At 41.3% G+C, this 8,651-nt stretch overlaps 10 non-coding genes across 10 annotated transcripts; 4 read left to right on the top strand and 6 right to left on the bottom strand.

Moving 5' to 3' along the window:
* Positions 1–773: 773 nt before the first annotated feature.
* TRNAV-CAC lies at positions 774–845 on the bottom strand. Its single transcript has one exon. It is a non-coding gene; the product is annotated as a tRNA-Val (tRNA).
* An 818-nt stretch (positions 846–1,663) lies between these two features.
* On the bottom strand, positions 1,664–1,735 carry TRNAA-CGC. The gene has a single exon. It is a non-coding gene; the product is annotated as a tRNA-Ala (tRNA).
* A 591-nt stretch (positions 1,736–2,326) lies between these two features.
* On the bottom strand, positions 2,327–2,398 carry TRNAA-CGC. The gene has a single exon. It is a non-coding gene; the product is annotated as a tRNA-Ala (tRNA).
* A 1,408-nt stretch (positions 2,399–3,806) lies between these two features.
* On the bottom strand, positions 3,807–3,878 carry TRNAA-CGC. The gene has a single exon. It is a non-coding gene; the product is annotated as a tRNA-Ala (tRNA).
* A 770-nt stretch (positions 3,879–4,648) lies between these two features.
* Positions 4,649–4,720, bottom strand: TRNAA-CGC. The gene has a single exon. It is a non-coding gene; the product is annotated as a tRNA-Ala (tRNA).
* Positions 4,721–5,799: 1,079 nt separating this feature from the next.
* Positions 5,800–5,871, bottom strand: TRNAA-UGC. Its single transcript has one exon. It is a non-coding gene; the product is annotated as a tRNA-Ala (tRNA).
* Positions 5,872–7,107: 1,236 nt separating this feature from the next.
* Positions 7,108–7,179, top strand: TRNAA-UGC. Its single transcript has one exon. It is a non-coding gene; the product is annotated as a tRNA-Ala (tRNA).
* A 283-nt stretch (positions 7,180–7,462) lies between these two features.
* TRNAA-CGC lies at positions 7,463–7,534 on the top strand. The gene has a single exon. It is a non-coding gene; the product is annotated as a tRNA-Ala (tRNA).
* Positions 7,535–8,167: 633 nt separating this feature from the next.
* Positions 8,168–8,239, top strand: TRNAA-UGC. The gene has a single exon. It is a non-coding gene; the product is annotated as a tRNA-Ala (tRNA).
* Positions 8,240–8,560: 321 nt separating this feature from the next.
* TRNAA-CGC lies at positions 8,561–8,632 on the top strand. Its single transcript has one exon. It is a non-coding gene; the product is annotated as a tRNA-Ala (tRNA).
* Positions 8,633–8,651: the final 19 nt, after the last annotated feature.

Genomic DNA, 8,651 nt, shown 5'->3' with positions numbered 1-8,651 from the left:
CAGGAAGTAACCCTGTTGATTATTTTGTGCCAACATTTTCCACTGAACAGTTTTACTTTTTTCTCCATAATATTCCATTTCAAATTCCTATTTCTACCCAAAATAAAATATAAATGTGAGCACTAAAAGGAGGACAGATGGACTTCTGTGGCTTCAGCATATAACTAGGGTTTGTGTGCTTTCCGTCCCTTAAGAAACATAGATCTCCATAAAAACTGCAGATGTCGAACGAGGGAATTATTTTAATTAAGACTGCAATATTTCTTCATTTTTCGTTTCCGCTGCATGACGGCTATGAGGCAAACCCATTGAATCGTTTGCGCTCTGGGTCTACCATTATCAGGATTGGCAGATATGAGTTGTGTTTAACTCTCTCTTTTGATTAGCCGATATGGTTAAAACCCGGGGCCTCATACATGCGAAGCATGCGCTCTACCACTGAGCTACATCCCCTGGCACTCTAGGGAATCACTACAGTTTTGTGCATCGACCGATGATACCGACTACTTAATTATCTATCAGACAGCTTCAACTCATCTCGAAGGCATGTATGAAGCATCCAGATTAGATTGTTATTGGTGCACCAAAAGCAACACATGTGAAGACAGCCTTGAAGTGCAAAGGGCGGTGATAACCTGATTAGGAAACTTTGCATTTTGAATGGTGATATTTCGTTTGGGAAAAGCCAAACCGGCTGAAGTTGTTTTGTAGAGGACCCTTGAGAGAAAAACGTGATGTGACTCTGATGTGTAAGTAATCTGTTCTACAAAATTTGGAGATGCTGAGGATTGAACCCGGGGCCTCATACATGTGAAGCATGCGCTCTACCACTGAGCTACATCCCCTGGCACTGTAGGGAATCACTACAGTTTTGTGCATCGACCGATGATACCGACTACCTAATTATCTATCAGACAGCTTCAACTCATCTCGAAGGCATGTATGAAGCATCCGGATTAGATTGTTATTGGTGCACCAAAAGAAACACATGTGAAGACAGCCTTGAAGTGATAACCTGGATAGGAAACCATGCATTTTGAATGGTGATATTTCGTTTGGGAAAACCTAAACCGGCTGAAGTTGTTTTGTAGAGGACCCTTGAGAGAAAAACGTGATGTGACTCTGATGTGTAAGTAATCTGTTCTACAAAATTTGGAGATGCCGGGGATTGAAGCCGGGGCCTCATACATGCAAAGCATGCGCTCTACCACTGAGCTACATCCCCTAGGAAATTGCTGATTTTTGAAACATGCCTAAGGTCAGGAAGTAACCCTGTAGATTATTTTGTGCCAACATTTTCCACTGAACAGTTTTACTTTTTTCTCCATAATATTCCATTTCAAATTCCTATTTCTACCCAAAATAAAATATAAATGTGAGCACTAAAAGGAGGACAGATGGACTTCTATGGCTTCAGCATATAACTAGGGTTTGTGTGCTTTCCGTCCCTTAAGAAACATAGATCTTCATAAAAACTGCAGATGTCGAACGAGGGAATTATTTTAATTAAGACTGCAATATTTCTTAATTTTTTGTTTCCGCTGCATGACGGCTATGAGGCAAACCCATTGAATCGTTTGCGCTCTGGGTCTACCATTATCAGGATTGGCAGATATGAGTTGTGTTTAACTCTATCTTTTGATTAGCCGATATGGTTAAAACATGGAGATGCCGGGGATTGAAGCCGGGGCCTCATACATGCGAAGCATGCGCTCTACCACTGAGCTACATCCCCTGGCACTCTAAGGGAATCACTACAGTTTTGTGCATCGACCGATGATACCGACTACTTAATTATCTATCAGACAGCTTCAACTCATCTCGAAGGCATGTATGAAGCATCCAGATTAGATTGTTATTGGTGCACAAAAAGCAACACATGTGAAGACAGCCTTGAAGTGCAAAGGGCGGTGATTGCTGATTTTTGAAACATGCCTTAGGTCAGGAAGTAACCCTATCGATTATTTTGTGCCAACATTTTCCACTGAACAGTTTTAATTTTTTCTCCATAATATTCCATTTCAAATTCCTATTTCTACCCAAAATAAAATATAATGTGAGCACTAAAAGGAGGACAGATGGACTTCTGTGGCTTCAGCATATAACTAGGGTTTGTGTGCATTCCGTCCCTTAAGAAACATAGATCTCCATAAAAACAGCAGATGTCGAACGAAGGAATTATTTTAATTAAGACTGCAACATTTCTTAAATTTTCGTTTCCGCTGCATGACGGCTATGAGGCAAACTCTGGGTCTACCATTATCAGGATTGGCAGATATGAGTCTTGTTTAACTCTCTCTTTTGATTAGCCGATATGGTTAAAACATGGAGATGCCTGGGATTGAAACCGGGGCCTCATACATGCGAAGCATGCGCTCTACCACTGAGCTACATCCCCTGGCACTCTAAGGGAATCACTACAGTTTTGTGCATCGACCGATGATACCGACTACTTAATTATCTATCAGACAGCTTCAACTCATCTCGAAGGCATGTATGAAGCATCCAGATTAGATTGTTATTGATGCACAAAAACATGGAGATGCCACTGAGCTACATCCCCTGGCACTCTAGGGAATCACTACAGTTTTGTGCATCGACCCATGATACAGACTACTTAATTATCTATCAGACAGCTTCAACTCATCTGGAAGGCATGTATGAAGCATCCAGATTGGATTGTTATTGGTGCACCAAAAGCAACACATGTGAAGACAGCCTTGAACTGCAAAGGGCGGTAATAACCTGGATAGGAAACCATGCATTTTGAATGGTGATATTTCGTTTGGGAAAACCCAAACCGGCTGAAGTTGTTTTGTACCGGCTGAAGTTGTTTTGTAGAGGACCCTTGAGAGAAAAATGTGACGTGACTCTGATGAGTAAGTAATCGGTTCTACAAAATTTAGTGATGCCGGGGATTAAACCCGGGGCCTCATACATGCAAAGCATGCGCTCTACCACTGAGCTACATCCCCTGGCACTCTAAGGGAATCACTACAGTTTTGTGCATCGACCGATGATACCGACTACTTAATTATCTATCAGACAGCTTCAACTCATCTCGAAGGCATGTATGAAGCATCCAGATTAGATTGTTATTGGTGCACAAAAAGCAACACATGTGAAGACAGCCTTGAAGTGCAAAGGGCGGTGATAACCTGGATAGGAAACCATGCATTTTGAATGGTGATATTTCGTTTGGGAAAACCCAAACCGGCTGAAGTAGTTTTGTAGAGGACCCTTGAGAGAAAAACGTGATGTGACTCTGATGTGTAAGTAATCTGTTCTACAAAATTTGGAGATGCCGGGAATTGAACACGGGGCCTCATACATGCAAAGTATGCGCTCTACCACTGAGCTACATCCCCTAGATAATTGCTGATTTTTGAAACATGCCTAAGGTCAGGAAGTAACCCTATCGATTATTTTGCGCCAACATTTTCCACTGAACAGTTTTACTTTTTTCTCCATAATATTCCATTTCAAATTCCTATTTCTACCCAAAATAAAATATAAATGTGAGCACTAAAAGGAGAACAGATGGACTTCTGTGGCTTCAGCATATAACTAGGGTTTGTGTGCATTCCGTCCCTTAAGAAACATAGATCTCCATAAAAACTGCAGATGTCGAACGAGGGAATTATTTTAATTAAGACTGCAACATTTCTTAATTTTTCGTTTCCGCTGCATGACGGCTATGAGGCAAACCCATTGAAACGTTTGCGCTCTGGGTCTACCATTATCAGGATTGGCAGATATGAGTTGTGTTTAACTCTCTCTTTTGATTAGCTGATATGGTTAAAACATGGAGATGCCGGAGATTGAACCCAGGGCCTCATACAAGCGAAGCATGCGCTCTACCACTGAGCTACATCCCCTGGCACTCTAGGAAATCACTACAGTTTTATACATCGACCGATGATACCGACTACTTAATTATCTATCAGACAGCTTCAACTCATCTCGAAGGCATGTATGAAGCATCCAGATTAGATTGTTATTGGTGCACCAAAAGCAACACATGTGAAGACAGCCTTGAAGTGCAAAGGGCGGTGATAACCTGGATAGGAAACCATGCATTTTGAATGGTGATATTTCGTTTGGGAAAACCCAAACCGGCTGAAGTTGTTTTGTAGAGGACCCTTGAGAGAAAAACGTGATGTGACTCTGATGTGTAAGTAATCTGTTCTACAAAATTTGGAGATGCCGGGGATTGAACTCGGGGCCTCATACATGCGCTCTACCACTGAGCTACATCCCCTAGGTAATTGCTGATTTTTGAAACATGCCTAAGGTCAGGAAGTAACCCTATCGATTATTTTGTGCCAACATTTTCCACTGAACAGTTTTACTTTTTTCTCCATAATATTCCATTTCAAATTCCTATTTCTACCCAAAATAAAATATAAATGTGAGCACTAAAAGGAGGACAGATGGTCTTCTGTGGCTTCAGCATATAACTAGGGTTTGTGTGCATTCCGTCCCTTAAGAAACATAGATCTTCATAAAAACTGCAGATGTCGAACGAGGGAATTATTTTAATTAAGACTGCAACATTTCTTAATTTTTCGTTTCCGCTGCATGACAGGATTTGCAGATATGAGTTGTGTTTAACTCTCTCTTTTGATTAGCCGATATGGTTAAAACATGGAGATGCCGGGGATTGAAGCCAGGGCCTCATACATGCGAAGCATGCGCTCTACCACTGAGCTACATCCCCTGGCACTCTAAGGGAATCACTACAGTTTTGTGCATCGACCGATGATACCGACTACTTAATTATCTATCAGACAGCTTCAACTCATCTCGAAGGCATGTATGAAGCATCCAGATTAGATTGTTATTGGTGCACCAAAAGCAACACATGTTAAGACAGCCTTGAAGTGCAAAGGGCCGTGATTGCTGATTTTTGAAACATGCCTAAGGTCAGGAAGTAACCCTATCGATTATTTTGTGCCAACATTTTCCACTGAACAGTTTTACTTTTTTCTCCATAATATTCCATTTCAAATTCCTATTTCTACCCAAAATAAAATATAAATGTGAGCACTAAAAGGAGGACAGATGGACTTCTGTGGCTTCAGCATATAACTAGGGTTTGTGTGCATTCCGTCCCTTAAGAAACATAGATATCCATAAAAACTGCAGATGTCGAACGAGGGAATTATTTTAATTAAGACTGTAACATTTCTTAATTTTTCGTTTCCGCTGCATGACAGGATTTGCAGATATGAGTTGTGTTTAACTCTCTCTTTTGATTAGCCGATATGGTTAAAACATGGAGATGCCGGGGATTGAAGCCGGGGCCTCATACATGCGAAGCATGCGCTCTACCACCCATTATCAGGATTGGCAGATATGAGTTGTGTTTAACTCTCTCTTTTGATTAGCAGATATGGTTAAAACATGGAGATGCCAGGGATTGAACCCGGGGCCTTATACATGCAAAGCATGCGCTCTACCACTGAGCTACATCCCCTGGCACTCTAGGAAATCACAATAGTTTTGTGCATCAACCGATGATACCGACTACTTAATTATCTATCAGACAGCTTCAACTCATCTCGAAGGCATGTATGAAGCATCCAGATTAGATTGTTATTGGTGCACCAAAAACAACACATGTGAAGACAGCCTTGAAGTGCAAAGGGCGGTGATAACCTGAATAGGAAACCATGCATTTTGAATGGTGATATTTTGTTTGGGAAAACCCAAACAGGCTGAAGTTGTTTTGTAGAGGACCCTTGAGAGAAAAACGTGATGTGACTCTGATGTGTAAGTAATCTGTTCTACAAAATTTGGAGATGCCGGGGATTGAACCCGGGGCCTCATACATGCAAAGCATGCGCTCTACCACTGAGCTACATCCCCTGGCACTCTAGGGAATCACTACAGTTTTGTGCATCGACCCATGATACAGACTACTTAATTATCTATCAGACAGCTTCAACTCATCTGGAAGGCATGTATGAAGCATCCAGATTGGATTGTTATTGGTGCACCAAAAGCAACACATGTGAAGACAGCCTTGAACTGCAAAGGGCGGTGATAACCTGGATAGGAAACCATGCATTTTGAATGGTGATATTTCGTTTGGGAAAACCCAAACCGGCTGAAGTTGTTTTGTACCGGCTGAAGTTGTTTTGTAGAGGACCCTTGAGAGAAAAATGTGACGTGACTCTGATGAGTAAGTAATCGGTTCTACAAAATTTAGTGATGCCGGGGATTAAACCCGGGGCCTCATACATGCAAAGCATGCGCTCTACCACTGAGCTACATCCCCTGGCACTCTAAGGGAATCACTACAGTTTTGTGCATCGACCGATGATACCGACTACTTAATTATCTATCAGACAGCTTCAACTCATCTCGAAGGCATGTATGAAGCATCCAGATTAGATTGTTATTGGTGCACAAAAAGCAACACATGTGAAGACAGCCTTGAAGTGCAAAGGGCGGTGATTGCTGATTTTTGAAACATGCCTTAGGTCAGGAAGTAACCCTATCGATTATTTTGTGCCAACATTTTCCACTGAACAGTTTTAATTTTTTCTCCATAATATTCCATTTCAAATTCCTATTTCTACCCAAAATAAAATATAATGTGAGCACTAAAAGGAGGACAGATGGACTTCTGTGGCTTCAGCATATAACTAGGGTTTGTGTGCATTCCGTCCCTTAAGAAACATAGATCTCCATAAAAACAGCAGATGTCGAACGAAGGAATTATTTTAATTAAGACTGCAACATTTCTTAAATTTTCGTTTCCGCTGCATGACGGCTATGAGGCAAACTCTGGGTCTACCATTATCAGGAGTCTTGTTTAACTCTCTCTTTTGATTAGCCGATATGGTTAAAACATATGGGATTGAACCCGGGGCCTCATACATGCGAAGCATGTGCTCTACCACTGAGCTACATCCCCAGTGGTAGAGCGCATGCTCTTCTAGTGCTCACATTTATATTTTATTTTGGGTAGAAATAGGAATTTGAAATGGAATATTATGGAAAAAAATGTAAAACTGTCCAGTGGAAAATGTTGGCACAAAATAATCGATAGGGTTACTTCCTGACCTTAGGCATGTTTCAAAAATCAGCAATTACCTAGGGGATGTAGCTCAGTGGTAGAGCGCATGCTTTGCATGTATGAGGCCCCGGGTTCAATCCCCGGCATCTCCAAATTTTGTAGAACAGCTTACTTACACATCAGAGTCACATCACGTTTTTCTCTCAAGGGTCCTCTACATATCACCATTCAAAATGCATGGTTTCCTATCCAGGTTATCACCGCCCTTTGCACTTCAAGGCTGTCTTCACATGTGTTGCTTTTGGTGCACCAATAACAATCTAATCTGGATGCTTCATACATGCCTTCGAGATGAGTTGAAGCTGTCTGATAGATAATTTAGTAGTCGGTATCATCGGTCGATGCACAAAACTGTAGTGATTCCATAGAGTGCCAGGGGATGTAGCTCAGTGGTAGAGCGCATGCTTCGCATGTATGAGGCCCTGTGTTTAATCCCCGGCATCTCTATGTTTTAACCATATCGGCTAATCAAAAGAGAGAGTTAAACACAACTCATATCTGCCAATCCTGATAATGGTAGACCCAGAGCGCAAACGATTCAATGGGTTTGCCTCATAGCCGAAATGCAGTGGAAACGAAAAATTAAGAAATGTTGCAGTCTTAATTAAAATAATTCCCTCGTTCGACATCTGCAGTTTTTATGCAGATCTATGTTTCTTAAGGGACGGAAAGCACACAAACCCTAGTTATATGCTGAAGCCACAGAAGTCCATCTGTCCTCCTTTTAGTGCTCACATTTATATTTTATTTTGGGTAGAAATAGGAATTTGAAATGGAATATTATGGAGAAAAAAGTGAAACTGTTCAGTGGAAAATGTTGGCACAAAATAATCGATAGGGTTACTTCCTGACCTTAGGCATGTTTCAAAAATCAGCAATTACCTAGGGGATGTAGCTCAGTGGTAGAGCGCATGCTCTTCTAGTGTTTACATTTATATTTTATTTTGGGTAGAAATAGGAATTTGAAATGGAATATTATGGAGAAAAAAGTAAAACTGTTCAGTGGAAAATGTTGGCACAAAATATTCGATAGGGTTACTTCCTGACCTTAGGCATGTTTCAAAAATCAGCAATAACCTAGGGGATGTAGCTCAGTGGTAGAGCGCATGCTTTGCATGTATGAGGCCCCGGGTTCAATCCCCAGCATCTCCAAATTTTGTAGAACAGATTACTTACACATCAGTGTCACATCACATTTTTCTCTCAAGGGTCCTCTACAAAATAACTTCAGCCGATTTGGGTTTTCCCAAACGAAATATCACCATTCAAAATGCAAAGTTTCCTAATCAGGTTATCACCGCCCTTTGCACTTCAAGGCTGTCTTCACATGTGTTGCTTTTGGTGCACCAATAACAATCTAATCTGGATGCTTCATACATGCCTTCGAGATGAGTTGAAGCTGTCTGATAGATAATTAAGTAGTCGGTATCATCGGTCGATGCACAAAACTGTAGTGATTCCCTTAGAGTGCCAGGGGATGTAGCTCAGTGGTAGAGCGCATGCTTCGCATGTATGAGGTCCCGGGTTCAATCCCAGGCATCTCCATGTTTTAACCATATCGGCT

Source organism: Bufo bufo, chromosome 6, assembly GCF_905171765.1.
Source record: "Bufo bufo chromosome 6, aBufBuf1.1, whole genome shotgun sequence".
NCBI classification, from domain to species: Eukaryota; Metazoa; Chordata; class Amphibia; order Anura; family Bufonidae; genus Bufo; species Bufo bufo.
This window is presented reverse-complemented; position numbering and strand designations above follow the sequence as displayed.